The sequence below is a fragment of the Mastigoproctus giganteus genome, chromosome 10, assembly GCF_048544385.1.
Source record: "Mastigoproctus giganteus isolate SK-2022 chromosome 10, ASM4854438v1, whole genome shotgun sequence".
Classification (NCBI taxonomy): Eukaryota; Metazoa; Arthropoda; class Arachnida; order Uropygi; family Thelyphonidae; genus Mastigoproctus; species Mastigoproctus giganteus.
This window is the reverse complement of record NC_143584.1, coordinates 211,847,232-211,865,127: the sequence shown is the minus strand read 5'-3', so window position 1 is coordinate 211,865,127 and position 17,896 is coordinate 211,847,232.

Here is a 17,896-nt window from a genome sequence, read left to right as displayed (position 1 = left end):
TGGCATCTTGTAATAATGTAACACTGCCATCCAGACACAGATTTACTATGAAGCTTAAGCTTCAGGGCCCCTCACTTGCACGGGTCCCTTCCAAGGCCCTGGGAGGGGCCCTAGCAATGTGTTCACATGGTCATATGTTTTTGCAAAAGTAAGATATTTTAACCACAATCAGTTAAGAATGCTGTCTCTTTTCCACTATCTCTTTCCACTCCGACTTTTCGTGTCGGAGTGGCCACCAACTTTAAGAAAAAGAATACAAATTTTCTTTGTATTCTTTTTCTTAAAGAGGACCCCAAAAATTGTATAAGCTAAGGCAAGGCCCAAAAAACCTAGATTTGTCCCTGCTGCATGCCATTTGAAGATTTTGCAGTTCCTTTTACAAATCATCAATTCTAAGAAAATATATAACATGGTTATAATTAAACTGCATCACTCTGAAGACGAAAACTAATTGCACAAAGCTGAAATTTAGGAGAGACTCACAATGCAGTCTGACAATGTGAAAATGGATGACATGAAAAAATACTTAGTTCTGCATTGGGGGGTGTTACCATGCATTGCATAGGAGTGAACTGCTGTGCAGAACACTTATTCAGATTGCAAATGGTAGCTTTCTCAAGCTTAATTTTAGTCTTGCTATCCAGTGTTGATGGTCATTGATGTCAAAAATGTGCTAAATTCATTGAATCAAGTTGTCAATTGTTGATAGTACATACTTTTCCTTTGGAATATTCCCTATGTGATTTATGTAGTAGTAGTAGTAGTCGAGGCATGTGATGCAAGCTTGTATAGCATCAGCCATAAAAAAAAAAAAAACCCATTTCATACATGCATTCCCTCTAAACATTTGTCCATTTCCTCCTTGAATTTATTTAAGCTATCAACTTCCACAACGACAGATGGAAGCTTGTTCCAGCAATCAACTACCTGGTGGCTAAAGGCAAATTTCCACACATCTATAACTGTCTTTCTTTCCTCAATTTGAATTTGTCCCCTCAGGTTTGTAATCTGAGCAGTGTTGTCTTTTATATCTTCCAGAGTTTCAGTATTGTCCTGATACACTGTTTTTCAATAATTCTACAACCAAAAATTGCATGATTTGCGGTTGGTTGAAAGAGGTAGCCAAATAATTGGAACAGACGGGAAGTTATGTAGTCTCTTGGAAACATGTCATGAAGCAGTTGTGTCACTTTATGAACAGTATGTAGTGGTGCTCCATCCTGCATAAAAACTAGTGTTTGTGCATTGTGCATAAAAAGCAGTGAGCCAATATGCTTCCACCGTGAAGGTTGGAAATAACATATTGGGTGAAGAGTTCATAGTATCGTATGCCAGAATCACAGTATACATAATGGTCAGGAGTGGATTTATTGGAGTGCAGTTGCTCTAGAACCACAAGGTTGCAGTAATCCCTCTGCCTCCAAATTGATGCAGTTATTTTGAAAAGTCAAACTTTTAGATTTTAAAATTAAATTTTTATACCAAGCCCCTAAACTACCTAAATCTAATATTGGTTATGGGACTCTGATTGAACCTTCTGAAAACAGAAGGTTCCTGTATGCACTATTTAGTTCTAATGCTCAGATGATACTTGAAGAGTGCTTGCTCCATTTTTCACATACCACCATCTAATGTTAAGATCAATATCTGTATGTTTTGTACATATTTGCAGAAAACCTGTGCTTTGATGGTTTTATATTAGCTCATTTTATCAGGTTTTCTTCAAATGTGTAATTAGCCTAGAGGTTAGGATTATATTTTGAAAGATGTTTTCCCATAATGCTAGTTCCAAATACACCTAAAAAGGGGAGTGCTCAATCATGTCATTTCAAATTTATTTTAAACTTGGTGAGTGAGGATAAGATATCCCTTAAATGGGGCCAAGCAGTAAGATGCCATAGAAAGGCTAATAAAATTTGTGAGGTTTGCCCTACTCATCACTGCTTGTAGTTCACCTACTGGTATATATTTTTTTTTTTGGTTCGGGGCTAAAACCTAAACTGCTGATGGTCATGTGCAGCATGGGTTCTTATAAGCTGTAAGAACAGTTATTTACCACTAATTGTACATTTTTATAAATAGAATTTTTATTATCGATGTTTTATATTTACAGTTTAATTTTTTTTATTTAATAAAAAGAAAAATCCAATAGTTTAAGACACTAACATTCTTATTATATAGTTATGATAATATTGTTGAAACTGATGAAGATATATGGAATATCACATGAAAGAAAGCACTACAGAAACAAAATATAACCAAAGGTATTTTTAAAAGTCAACACAAAACTATTTTGTGATGCTAGTTTTAAACTTGGAGACACACAACACATTGCTGCTTACATGACTGTGGGCCACAGGCGGTGTTGCAGGTCAGACACCCCTGAGTTAAGACAAAAGTTTAAAAATTGCTAAATATCTTTTTTTGCTTATAATTTCCTATATTTTTATTTTACCAATTTTTCCTTCCTTATATTAAGCAAGTTATTCAGACTACGTGAAAAAAGCTAATGTTTGTGAAATCGAATATGTTCACATAGCAAATCTAGTAATGAAAATAGGCATTGAGAAAGTGTTACGTTATTCTTACAACTATTAGTTTAATTCTATTATCAACAAACAAAAAAAAAAAGAGAGAAACTGTGACAGTAGTAAAAATGAAAATTATAATACAAAAAAGTGAGCCGTTAACCGCAACCCAAGGGGTTTCACCTAACCCTAGGCCGTGGGAACGGATGAACTTCAAGCAATTGATAAAGACTTGAAGCCAACTGCTCTTTGTTGATTTTCTCAACTGTTTCAATATGAGGGTAATGCTGCTTATTCATTTTTCTTCAATTTAAGGAATATTTTATCCTTCCAAAGTTTCAAATAAATGAGGGCTGACATAACCATGCATTCCACCTATAAGACAAAATTCTCTCTTGCAGAAAGGATATTTAATGACTTGGTATGCAAATCCATAATTTAAAAAAAAAAAAAAAAAAAAATTATCACTAGACTTCATGTAAACATAAAAAAAAACTAATTTTTTTTTTTTTTTTATCTAACTCAAAAATTAAAGATCTTGCCAATCTGCTGAATACTGCTCATGTGCCTAATATGGTTCATAAGGACCGACAGCTCAAATTTGAGCCCATTCGTAGCTACCTTTCATCTATATATATATATTAAGATGGTGAAGGATCTCTATTTTGTGCCACTATTTCAAAAAGTGTATCCCTTTTTAGGATAAAATGGGCATATTATGTAATTTTTATGGGAAAAAGTGTTAAACAATTTCATAAGGTACTGTTTATACTTCTTTATAAGGTGTAGTAGTATAGTAAATGGATGAAGTTTTCATATTTGTATTGCCCAGAATATATAATATGCAGAATTTAAGAGCTGTGCTTTGTGCCATTGTGTAGAGTTGTCATTTGTTTTTTTGTTTTTTTTGTTACTGGAAAACATGTTAGCTTGACATTTAGTTGGAGATTGTTAGTTTGTGCAATATGTTTGTATTTTTTGCAGTTTCATGACCCACATTTATGTAGCTAATACTGAATATTTGTCAATCAAAATGGGAACATCTTAATTCTCAGTTGTAATGTGTTTTTATTAGATATTAATAAAATATTTAATTTCTATATGTATATTATTTTTGAAAAGCTATTTAAGACATTGCAAGTCCCGTCTATTTAATATAGCAAAATAGAGGGCCTTTGAAAAATAATCTTTGGAAAAGTCCATAACTTTTGAACAGATGCATATTTACATTAGCAGTTTTCACAATTATAAATAACTCAAAGGTATATGTGCATCAATAAACTTGAATGTGTGCCCATCTTCTAGCTCTAAAGATGTGAAATCTGGCTGCAGCTTCTGTCATATATTGCTTAGCATTTCAGGTGAAATTGTAGTGCCTTAATTATAGCTGTCTTAGCATTAACAGTGTAGGAACTGTTGTGAATACCTTATCCTTAATGTAACTCCTGCGAGAAATAAAATCATTATCAGTATTACCTATATATAGTGCAAGGAGGCCACAGGCTTTGCTGCACCAGCCAAAAAAAAAGGTATAAAAAAGTATATAAGAATATACAAATTAAATTAATGTGCTTCCCTCCTCGTGCAGATACTACTATCCAGTTGACATTTGAATTTCTTCAAACTGTCAGCCTCAAATACCTGCAAAGGCAACTTGCTGGCTAAAGGAAAATTTCCTACAATCTAATCTAAACCTTTTCTCCTGTAATTTGAATTTATGATCCCTAGTTCTAGAATTCTTTATAACAGTACAAATTCTGCCTTCATTCATTGATTCCATCTTTTACTAACTCCTCTCGGACTCAAACCTCAATCAGGTCCTCTCTAAGGTGCCTGCTAATCAAAGTCTTCCCTCATATGGTCTCCTTTTTGCTGATTTTACCATGTGGGTTGCTCTTCTTTGGACTCTTTCAAGAAGCTCTGTCCTTCTTCAGATGGGGTCTCTGTACTTTAACTCAGTATTCCAAATGCAGTCTTACAATTGCCTTGTACAGTGGAATTATGACTTCTTTATTTCTAAAGGATATTGTTTCATAAATCATTGATAGAACACCATGAGCCTTCCTGGCCACTGTTTACATTGCTCAGAAAACTTTGTCAGCCCATATCATAACTTCCAGACCTGTTTTTTTCTTCCTCTACTGTTTTAATTTGACCCTACCAAGTGTATGTTATTTTGGAGTTTTTATTCCCAAAGTATAAAAACTCATTTTGCTGCATTAAAACATAGCTACCCCCTTTACAACCATTATTGAAGGCTGTTCGAGTCATCCTGAAAGAGGGCTGCTTGGCACTGATCATTAATGTCTCTCCCAATCTTTACATTGTCTGCAAATTTTGACATCATGCCCCTTATCCCTTTGTTGACGTCGTTAATGAAAATGAGAAATAGCAGTGGTCCAAGAACCAATCTTTGGGGGCCGTACTTCTGACCTTACAACCAATCTGAAGAATATCCATTAATCACAATCTTCTGCTCGACAGCCACCCTGCAATCCATCTTAGAATCTACCTGGAAATAGAAATCTGTTCCATCTTATACAGTAACCTCTTGTGAGGGACTGAGTCAAATGCTTTGCTAAAATCCAAATAAACTGTCAAAACTGTTCCCTAAATCCAGCTCATAAGTAACTGTTAAAATAGCCTACTAAGCTAGTTAAACATGATTTTCCCTTAACAAAACCATTTTGTGTGTTCTTGAGAATGCTATTTTTATCAATGTCCCTGGGTTGCACTCTTGATTATTGCTTCTAAGATTTTCCCTACCACTGAAGTCACACTAACTGGTCTATAGTTACAGACTTCACTTGGAATTGCCTTTATGTATTAGCAATATGTTCACACTTCTCCAATCTAAAGAAATGTCTCCTGAGTCCAAAGATATCCTCATAATTAATCTTAAGGGTCCGATACACCCTCCCTCAAAACCACTGGGTAATGTTATCAACTGCAGGAGCCTGCCTTGCCTTTAGGCTCGAAATATTTTCTAATAAACAGTCGAATGTAATTTCAAAATCACTAATTTCAGATGGCTCAGCATAAAGGGTTTTTTGTCAGTAAAGACCAATGCAAAGTACCTATTCAATTCATTGGCAACAACAGCTGGGTTATTTAACTTTCCCAGACAATGTTCTGATCCAATTAGTTTTCTTTGTATTCACACATGATAAACTCATCCCCATTCTTTGTTCTCAGGTGCTTTCTCATACTCATCATTGGCCTGCCTAACCTTATCCGTGGTACTATTACAAAAAATAAAAAAACTATTATATTAGGCTACCTGAATATTTAAATTCATCTGTCGTGCATTGTGTATCATGTCCACAAATTGCATGTTCTGTGGTGGATTTGCCTGTTTTGCTGGATGAAAAACTGAGTTTCCAGCAGAGAAAACCTTGCTATCTACTCCTAAGACTGATTAACTCAGCCACGGGTAAAAAAAAAGCCCATTGAAGTTCCTCGCATCATTGATGGGATTCGAACCCGGGGCCTTTTCCCAGCACAGTGACAATGCCACTGTGCTACCCAGATTGAAGTCACATAATAAGACATTTATACTTGTCTTTATTACAAAAAAAAAGCAGTGTTAGTGACCATTTGGTCAATAAACCATGGCTAAAATCCAGTGATTTGGGAAAATACTTTCAAGTGTGTTATAAACAGTAGAATACCAATGACAGGACACCATCTTGTTGAAAAAAATAAAAAATTTGGCTGATATTCTTCCAATTATGTAAACACATGGTTCTCTAAAAAGTCAAAATAGATTGTTCCATTGGCTTCAGACAAAAAAAAAAAAAAAAAAAGGCAGACCAATAATCTGATCACGACAAAACCCACACCACACTTCGACCATCAAACTCATTTTTTCACGCACTGAACGTGGGTGCTCAATCACCAAATGTATGAACATTTTGCCGTACATGTCCCAAAAAAAAAGGTAAACTGCAGTCATTATCAACCCACTGCAGGATAGAAGCCTGAACAATTCACATTGAGAGAAATGGACCATAATCTGCCACGCTAGTCCAGTGCGGGTTGACAGATCGATCATATTTAGCAGCCAGGGGCTTGAACCCTAGTCTACTCAAGGAGCGTGTGCTACTGCACTCCCGCTCCTGACCACTGGGCTACGGAAACCCATATCCCAAAATAATTAATAATTGCTTCATCAGAAAAGCACTTTTTGTAGAAACTGATCTTCAATTAAATACTGTATTGTGATGGTAAACAATTCATGTTCTGGCCTGTCGGTAATAACTGCTTCAACACTTGAGCTTTATAGGAAAATAAACAAAGCTTTTTAAGAATGACATCATGTACTGTTGATGTCTGTCAAAGTCCGAAACTTTGACAGACATTTGAGGCTGACCGCTACCTTTACCATGCAGTAAATTTCCAAATTTTTTGAACTTTTCTATATGGACATAAAAGGTTTGAATGCTTAGCTGAGATCCTTCCATCTGATGTTAATTGCTTTCTCTTGAACAATAGCCATTTTGTTTTATGACTACTGTAGCACTGCCTTCAAACCAGTCTTCTACAGGGTACATAGCATTCTTTTTGAGTTATTCTTTGTAATAGTAAAAACTACATTTATTGTTTCATATCAGATCAAAAGTTATGGACTTTTCTAATAATAAAGGTGTTTCTTGAATGCCCTGTGTTTAGTACACTGTACAGTACAAAGTAGTTTATTTTAATGTGTACCAATGTAATGTTCTCATACATTTTCTCATTGCATCCAACTATTGCTATAAACTATTGAGATTCAGCAGCAATTTACTTATCGTACAAGGGTTGTTTCAAAGGTAGTAGCAAAATTGCCGTGTACGTGTACATGTACGCATGAGCAGAATCATAAAGTGTAGGCTAGGGCTGTCCAACTTCAAATTGTGAAAGAGTTGTATTATATCTTAGGAATGTACGTGTAAGCAGGATTATATATTTTTTTTTGTGAGTCGGCACTTCTGCAGGAATGGTTTGAGGAACACAGTTCTCACATCCAGCATATCGATTGGCCTTCAAACTCCCCCAATATCAATCCCACAGAGCACTTGTGGGATACTATGGAAAGGCATATCAAGCATCTGGATGCTTCCAACATCTTGTTGAATCAATGCCACATCGGATAGCTGCTGTACTGAGGGCAAAAGGACCTACGTAGTATTAGGTAGGTGGTCATAATTCAGTGATCACTCAGTGTATATTGCTATTTATTTAAATGAATTCCACCACCCAAAATATCAGTTTCGATCCTGCTTGTAGTTAGACATAGGCACCGTGAAGGCCCGAACAACCCAGTGAGAGTGTGTCGTGATCACAGGAATGAAAATTCTCATTCCTGTGATCACGACATATGGTCGAAAAGCATTGTCGGCATCAGGAAGGAAAATCGTTTTGAATATTTTCGTAAGATTCTTTTTAATATTTTTAAGTACATTAAATTGATTTTTATTTGTTACTCTAATGAAGTTTTTCAATTTTTTCGTTTTAATTTCTGGAGAGTATTATATGAAAGTGTTCTATGAAAGTGTTCCAAGTATATCATTGACAAAAAAAAAAAAAAACCCATGCATTGTCCTGGCAGCCTGTCTACACTGCTCAGAGAACTTCATATCTGACTGCACAATTATTTTTTTCATTTTCTAATACCCTGAGTGTAGTGCCACAGTTGATATGTTAATCTGGGATTCTGCTACCCATATGTAGTACCTTGTATTTGTCAATGTTAAATAACTGGCATTTCTCAGTCCGTCTGCCTAACTTTTCTAGATCCTGTTGTGGTAGCATACCGTCATTCCTGTAATTAACCACCCTACCAACCTTTGTATCATCTGCAAACTTGGAAATTCCTGATATACTTTCATCAATATCATTAATAAATATTGAAAACAATAATGGGCCCAGAACAGAACCCTGAGGGACTCCACTAATAACAGTAATCCATAAAGAGCATTGCCCATTGATAACCACTCAACTATTCCTTTAGTAGTACTAAGGCAGGAAGAATGATTATGATAATTTATTTGCTGTTACAAAATTGTTAAGAAAAAAAAGGACAGAAAATCCAACAAATAAGATTGTTTTCTAGCTGTTACACTTTAAATTTGCATAAAGAACTGTTGTTTTTCAACGATGAAAAAAATGAGTATTGTATTTGTAATATTCAAATGTCTTAAGTCTATAGCCATTACAAATTATCATAGCTTTAGTTAACATGGCCACTCATTTTGAACACAAATAGTTGATAGTTTTAGAAAATATAAAAGTCTGTTTTCTTAATGAGAGAAAATATAACTCAATATTTTATTCTTTTCAGCAAAGATGTGTCATTTCTCATTGTTTGATTTACATTTGGTAGGAAAAGGTCAATTCAGTCTTTCTAGGAGGCTGGACTGGTGTAAAGTAGATTGGGGGAAATCATACAAACAGTAGAATAGTCAATAATTTTAGAAAATACAAGTCTGTTTTCTTAATTAAATGCCTTGCCAGGAGGGACAATTTGAATAATAGAAAATACCTTTTCTTAGTTTATAAGTGTTAACTTATAAAGTTAAGACTGGATTTGGCATTTGGAAAATAATAGTACGCAATCTCATCCAAACAAAAAAAAAAATAATAATAATAAATAAAAGGAAACAGAAGCATATATTGGCACATATACTTCTGCCGTAACAACAATGCATTACCAAAATAAAATAAAGTTCCTCCACAATGACATCAATGCACTAGGTAAAAAACTTGTCTTATGTTTCAGCCCTCGTGGTAGCACAGTTGATAGAATCAGTCCTCCCACGCTGGGTGGAAAAGACCTGGGTTCAACCTCTGTTGATGACATGACTAATTTCTGTGAGCCTTTTTCACAACATAGCTGAGTTAGTTGGTCTCAGGTGAGGGTAGCATGATTTTCTCCTGGAAACTCAGGTTTTTCTTCCAGAAAACCGACCACAGAACACATGCAATTTACAGATGGTATACACAGAGCAATATGACCTTAGTTACAAATGCTCCTAAAAAAAAAACACCTTTATAATGTTGCAGAGAAAATGATTACCTTATTGGGTGTTCCATAAATTCTTATAATTAACTAAGTTACCAGCTACTTTTTTTCACTCTGAGCAAGGAACATGGATTCACAGGTCTAGCACTATTTCAGTAATGTCATGTTCTTTATCTCAGAGGTTTTATGCAACTTGTTCTTGTTAAGGGCACCCATTTGTTTCCCTCACCAATCTTGTCCTTTGTACCTGCTCCAGCAGCTCTACATCCTTTCTAAAACGAAGCCTCCACGCCTGTATGCAGTACTCAAGATGTGTTATACAACAGAATAATCACTTCCTTACCCCTGTTAGCAAAATTCCTGTATCAAAACCCATGTGCTGTCCTGGCAGGCTGTCTGCACTGCTCAAAGAACTTCATGTGACTGCACAATTATACCCAAATCTTTTTCATTTTCTACTAACCTTATTATAATACCACATAGTTGGTACATTAATCTGGGATTACTGCTACCCATGTTACTTTGCATTTGTCATTGTAAAATCTGTTGCCATTTCTCAGCCCAGCCGCCTAATTTTTCTAGATCTTGTTGCAGTGGCATACTCATTACTGTCATTAACCACTCTGCCAATCTTTCTATCATTTGCAAACTTTGACATTAAGCCAACTTCATCAATATCATTAATAAATACAGAAAACAACAATGGGCCCAGCACCAAATCCTGGGGGACTCCACTAATAAGTCCAAAATGACCAATATCCATTAATAATGACTGTCTTCAACCACTCAACCAACCCTTTTTTCATAGCAGTGACTTGCCCTTAACGCCACACTGCACAGCAGTCTATTATAACCAACAGTATCCAAAGATTTCCTGAAATCCATGTATATCAAGATTACTGTTTGCATCCAGTTCCTTTGTTACTGCATCACAGTATGCAATCAAATTATTATCAGCCATATGCTGCAAGGAAGCCTGAGGCTTATGCTGCACCAGCCAAAAAAAAATTTGAGTTATCTTGAGAGAGTCAAAAGTAGAAAGGAGTCACCAAGAAAGAGAAGAATGATGATATCCAGCTCAGGTCACCGGGTGTGTCAAGCCCATACCAGATGTGAACCCCTGGGATAATTGGTTGGATAAGATTACCCCTTGACAAACCTGTTGTGATTGAGGTATAACTGTACTCCTGTCTAGATGGTCCTGCATTACTTCTTTAACCAGTGACTCCATTATTTTCCCTGGAACAGAAATTAAGCTAACAGGTCTATAATTACACACATCACTCTTTGATCTCCCTCTGTGAATTGGGGATACATTTGCACATCTCTAGTCCACAGGGACTTCCCGAGTCCAAGGATGCTCTCATAATTTTGGCTAAGGGTCTGCTTACCTCCTTTAATATAACGATAGATCCCATCCATCCCAGGTGCCATTCTTGCATTTAACTTCAGCAATTTCTCTTCCACTTTCCTGTCAGTTATTACAAAATTATTTAGCTCCCTATTGTTTGATAAACTTCTGGCATGCACTCTCTTTAAAGAATTCATGTGTGAATGTAGATGCAAAGTACTTATTCAGCTTGTCAGCTATCTGAGCAGGTTCACGAAGTTGAACCATCGATATCAAGTGGACCTATGTGACTCATTCCCTTCCTTCAAGTTTTTACACAAGAAAAGAAGTTTGCCACTTTTCTTTGTGTATTTTGCCAAAGATCTGCAAACCTTGGTCTTAATTTTGTGATCTTAAGCTTCTTAATTCTCCTTTGTGTCTTGAGTGCAGAGTAATTTATATATACCATAGGCTTCTGTATCTCCTGATAATTTATATGCATTCCCAACTGGTGTCAAGAAATTATTAAAATCTCTATTGAGTTAAATGGCAATCACTGTTTAGGTATGCTGTGAATGTGTGTCTTTTAGCTTCAATTGTGACTTGAGAGAAAAGATTGGGAACCACCGACTTATAAGATAGACAATTTTGCTTACCTTGTGTCTGTAAAATCCCAAATTAAATTTTAATTTTTTGTAATTCATACTACATAAAAATGAAAACATATTTCCAGTTAGAGAAGTGGTGGGAAAAGGTACACAGCAGATTTGAATGTTTACAAATTTAAAAAAATAAAAATTTTAACAAGTGGTATCCATCAGACACCATGTTTGCAATGGAAGATTAAGAGCAGAGATGTGCAAATTGTCTCTCATATTCAAAGGTGGTTCAATAAGTAGTAGTATTAGTTGAGGCTTGTGATTCAAGAAAGCAAACCAACCCACAAGGATCATTATTTCCTGCTATTTTCACCAATGCATAAGCAAAAAAAAAAAAAACACACCATTTCACACATACAATCTCTCTAAATGTTGTCCAGTTCCTCCTTGAATTTATTTAAGCTATCAACTTCTATGACATGGAAGTTTGTTCCAGCAATCAACTACCCACTGGTTAAAGGCAATTTCTGCACATCTATAACTGTCTCTCCTCAATTTGAATTTATGCCTCCTCAGGTTTGTAATCTGAGCAAGAGGAAGAATCCCATCAGAATTGGGCCTGCTCAACCCATTCAAGGCCTTATGCACCTCAATCAGATCACTTCACAGGTGCCCAGTCTCCAGACGCTGCAATTTGCAGAACTTAGGTCTTTCTTGGTAAGACCACCCGTTCATTGCCCTTATTTGTACTTGCTGAAGCCTCCAGATCTGTGTGCAGCACTCAAGGCATGGCGTGGCATGACCATTGCCTTATTTTACAAAGGGATAGTCATCTTTTCTCTACTAGCAAAATTCCTGTATATCACTGACATTAATGTAATGTAGGCCTTTCAAGCAAGTCTAGTGTCAGTGTTAATGGGACAGGCTGTAATCAGGGTATGCTGTTTCAACAAGATCTAGATAAATTAGATGGGCTGAAAATGCTAAGTAATGTGTAACTAATAAATGCAAGATACTGCATTGGGTAGTAATCAAGTTTGGAGTCGAGGCAATTGGAAATGACAAAAACCTAGAGGGTAACCAAAGAGATAAGTGGTATAGTCTGATGTGAAGTTCTCCCAGCAGTGCAGTCTGGATGCTAGAAAACAGCTCAGGGGTTATTCTGTCAATAATATACAGTAACTTTGTCAGTATGGATAAAGAGGGATTATCCTACTGTACAATATATGACCAAAAGTACTTTTAATTCAAGTAATACAGTATGGCCACCTTTGGTCCATATGACAGCTTCAACTCTTGTAGACATACTTTTCTACCAACTTCTAGTAGGTGGTCAGAATTTGCCTCCAATTCCTCCTGCAAAGCAGCTGCCAAAGACTAGTGTAAAAGGAGACTAGTTTGGCTACTGGCTAATCCAACATTCCAGTTCAGAAAGGGTCAAGAGCTGAGCCCAGCCAGATAGTGGAACTCTTTGACATCAATGTCTACAAACCAGACCTATTCTATGACAAAATGTCATGCTGATACTGAGAGCCCAGCTGCTACAATGTGTCAGTGCATAAATGTCAATAACAGCCAGATTTGTTGTGGACATTATAGGATCTATCACCTATCCATTAAGTCCAAAACAGCTTATATCATCAAGCTACCCTGCCAAATTTCACAGTTGTGATATGCTTCAACAGGAAGTAAATCTCCATACTCAAACATCTATTGGAATGAAATGTTGCATTGAGATTCATCACTCAGTACCCCTTTCTGCAACTATTTTAGAATCCATAAACATTGGAAATAATAACAGCTGATATGCTATTATGCACTGCTTCACCACTGAATCCACTGACTATACAGCTCCCTCTAAATTAATGTACTGATAAACGTTTGAGACATCTCGGACTTGATCTGTGTTTTCTGCAGATGACATGAAAAAGGTATGAACTATCGTCTTTATGGTTTGCTAAACAGGTTCCATGAGTTTGAGAGGCTGTCCAGACCCTTAATTGAGGTATCACCTAGTGTTCCATCTTTGAATAATACCTGCCACTCTGGATTGTGGGAGGTTCATATGAGTTGCAGTTGTTTGCACAAAAAAAAAAAAAGGTTACTGATGTGACATCCGATGACCATCCCCTTGTTGAATATCTGTATTAATATTCATCCATAGCCCATGTAGTGGCTCCTGATATGCTGTACAGGCAGATCCACAAGATTCATAGTAGTATATTCAAGTCAACACATGGGAGACGTCTGGCACAGTAAACAATATTTGTGGAGGGATGTCCAAGAATTTGTTTGTGTAATGGTGATACTGATAGGTGCTGCCCTTGAGAAGAATAAGGAACTTAGCCATCACCTTTCTCTCCCCCACTTCAAGATAACTGAATTATCTAAAAGCTTCAAATTATAGTATACAGAACAGGGAATAACCTCGGTCTGAGTTCTTTTTTTTTTTTAATTTCAATTATCTGGAATAAAAAGTGCACACTAATGATTTTTTAATCAGTCATCATGAAGTGATATGCATTTTGTCATCCTATAACAGGATTAGCAAAGAGTTCCATAACTTAATTATGAAATAAATCATAAAGCTTTTATTTCATAATAAATATTATGAAACGAAAGCATAGGAAAATAAATCTGTGGTAGGTATGCCAATGAAACACTGAAAGTTTATTACGGGTTTGGAATATTTCATTGAACAATTCATTTAGGTACACTGACATACCCAGAGCTGATCCCAGGAAAACATTTATAAATTTTCAGGCCCTAACAAAATGTCAATATACAGGAACCCCCCCCCATCCGCTTGAGGCCTGTACACAATTTTTTAATGTAAATACAGTAAACTCCCGCTATTTGCAGGGGTTACGTTCCCGAGAAATGCTGCGAATACTGAGTTATGTCTCCCATAGTAATAAAGTGGTTCCGTTCCAAAGTATGAAATATATAAGAAAAACTAGTCTAAAATTTTGTCTACGTATGTATTATATGTACCTTCATAATATGACTATGTACATAGACAGTACATAGTGAAATGCAAGCATATGGCATGGAAATGAAAATAAGAAACAATTTAATGTTAAATGTAATATTTATTAGAAATTTCAAATAAATCTTTCAAACCAGCGTCTTTGCTACCTAAAAAACTTATCCCAACCGTGCTATCACCAGTTTCGCTAAAGTATTGATAAAGGAGTTTTGCCTTTTCACGAATGATAAGTGAACTTAACAGAATTTTATTTAGAGTTCGGTCTTCTATCCTCAGATTTAAAGCTTTTTACATTTTTTCTAATTTAACATCACGAGTTACAGAGCAAATTTTTGAAGCAACTGGCGTGTTTTCACGGACACTACGGATTTTTTCTTCCGATTTCTTGATTGATCGTACCGTTGACTCATTTATTTTATGTTTTGTCACTGAGGAGACACTTTCACCATTAAAAATTTCATCTAATAACTCAATTTTATCCGCTAATGTCATCACCTTCTTTGATCTTTTCACATTTTCCTTGTTATTCGTAGCCATATTTTTGTACAGGTTAGAAAGAACTTGTCCATAATAAAGTCACTTTTTTCCATTAACACACTCAAAAAAGTCTGTTTTACACTGCAAAACGGTAGATTTATCACTTTTGTAAGCATATCAATTTATAAGCATATAAATTAAAAGCAAACAATGAAACCTTCCATGACAAGCGCATAACGCATACTGAACAAGGATTAGCGAGAAACATCCATGCTCGCGATTTTGTCACTCCTCTCCCCCCACCCACCCACTGAGTGCTGTTTTTACCGGGAAAGATAATTTTAGTCACGCCCATGTTCACGGCGCTTTAAAATTCACATTTTTTTAAGGTTTCATTTTATATTAAATCAGCGACCGCGAATAGCAGGGGTTTACTGTATATCATAATTTTCCTCAATATTTAGACTGCTCTTTGAGTTATTTGATGCCAGTTGGAACAAAACATTTGGGGGGGGGGGGCAAGGAAAAACTTATGATTGTAAAGGGGGAGGCTACTGTGGCATAAAGATGTTTCTTAACGTGTGAACTGACAAACACTTAATAGGTGGTCTATTCATTGATCAAAGGTCAGTAAGCTAATTAAAAATAATAGATAAAATATTTTCTCGACCAGTACCTGTCTGAATTTGTGTTAAAAAAATAGTTCCATTTTAAATTGTTAATTTCTATTATTTTAATAAAATCAAGAGACAAAAGATAATGGTAATCTGTAAGGTGATGCATATTACTGGGAAGGTTAGGAATTACTTATCTTAAGAAACCACTTACCAAACCTCATTTCAAAAGATAAATCAAATATAAAAAAAAAAAAGATAAACAAAGAAACCCATATTTGGGAGGAAGAGGAAAGAAATTTTGTTTTCTGTCCAGGCTCTTTAAAAGTCTTGCCACAGTGCTGGGCCCCTAGTCAACCATCTTATTTGTCTAGGCATATTCTGCCCTGGTTGGAAGTAGTGCACATGTCTGTTCAAGTAAATAGACTATTTTTCAGAGATCAAACATTTATAAAATCTTTGAAAAACTTCGTGTCATCCATGTAGTACACAAGTAAATGGCTCACATCAATAAGAGCCTTTAATACTGGGGATTTACTGCAATACCATCCTTAATCCTATAACCACTTGTTGGGGCTCCCTGACTAGCCATGGTTGAAGACAGCAAAAACATCTAGCCCAACAGTTTCATTCACTGCACTTGTTTGGTGACAACTGTTCTTACAATTTTCCCAAAATGTTTTTTAACATATGCTGATTACATCTACTACTAGTGCTTCCCCACCCTACTGTTTAAGTATGTCTATGCCTTGTACTGTTTTATAAAACAATTTAAACACTCCAAGCCAGAACTGTGCAGTGGTATCAAGTGGCCTAGGTACAAGGTTGGCTTTCAGGACTGTTTTGTTATAGCTATGTTATAACTATTTAACACTTTCACTATTGGCTTTTCCAACAATCTTTTTGACCTGGAACTGAAAACTGTCAATCTAGGTTGGATGGGGGCAGAGACACTTTTGGGCTTTCTGCTATGACTGAATTAGTCTGCCTCGAGCAAAAGCTGCTTGACAAAAATATCTGGTATTTCTTCTGTCGAATTGGAAGAAGTTCTCAAAGGTGGTTTTTCTTCTTAAGTGGATTGGAAACATGATGCTGCATACTTGCATAATGAAACAGTTAATGTGTTCAGAAACGTTTTGGAACCCCCCCACCCTCATTTCTGTGTTGGGGCCTAGATCACTTGGTCATTACTCTTTTTTTTTCCCTTTGGTTTTTTCCTATATTTAAAATTTTGTTTTTCTAATATATTTGTTTCATCCCTCACATTATAGGAGCATAAGTTGATCAGCACTGTCATTAAACTTTTTTCTTCATTTCACCCTTAATGAAAGTATAGAGGTTCGTAAAATAATTTTACTAGATTTGTAAAGCTTCTGAAGTGCAACAGACAACATTATGCAAATTTATAAGTAATATAAAAAAATTTATTTACATTTTATTATTACATACAAATATTGTGATTCTACAAAAAACAGAAACTGGCATATTTTAAACAATTACATCTGTTTTGAAATAAATGACATCCTTTTACTATTCAAGTAAAGAAAAACAAATAAAAGTAAGAGTACTGATTCCAAAATAGCTTTAATTATCTAAAAAGATTAAATTAAGGAAATACTTCATACTTTAACAAAAAAGGAATAACTTTATAGCACTAAAATAATGACAATCCCAAGCTGAATTTAAAAGAAATTTCATTTTTCTACACAGGCTTTAAAAATCATAGAAAACAAGAAATAACTATGCCAAATCAATGAAGTGCAGTAAAAAATTCAGTAGATTTTAAAATATATACATATATATACATTATGTACATTAATGCAACTTTGTAGAAATTTTGAAAAATGTGATGTATTTACAGTACCAAAGACAAATATAGGACAAAAATATAATAAATAAAAAATCCAGGTCAAATGAACATAAAAATATATATTATATTGCACCAATTAGGATCAAAATTTGAAAATTATAATTAAAAATAGAGCAGAAGCACTGTGTTTAGAAAGGAATAAATGATACAAGGAAGACAGACTTTTATTGCATTGGAAAAATTCAAATAAACTCTATATAACAAGGGATTGTCCCATGCAGGGGACAAAGGGGTTACAGTCCTCTTCCCTTATCATCACAATAATTGGAGGGTGCTACTGCATGATAATCTAGAACACTGCTTTAGTAGCCCCCTTCAGAAAATCCTGGCACTGCTCCGGCATACAACCAATTTCAACTCCTATCTGACTAAACAAGCTCTGAGGTCCAAAGATTCCCCCCCCCAATAGCTTGTATTTATGTTCTCTGGCTTTTGAGTCTCAATGTGAAAATTCTATTGTCATTCATTTTGCTCTTCCAGTGCCTT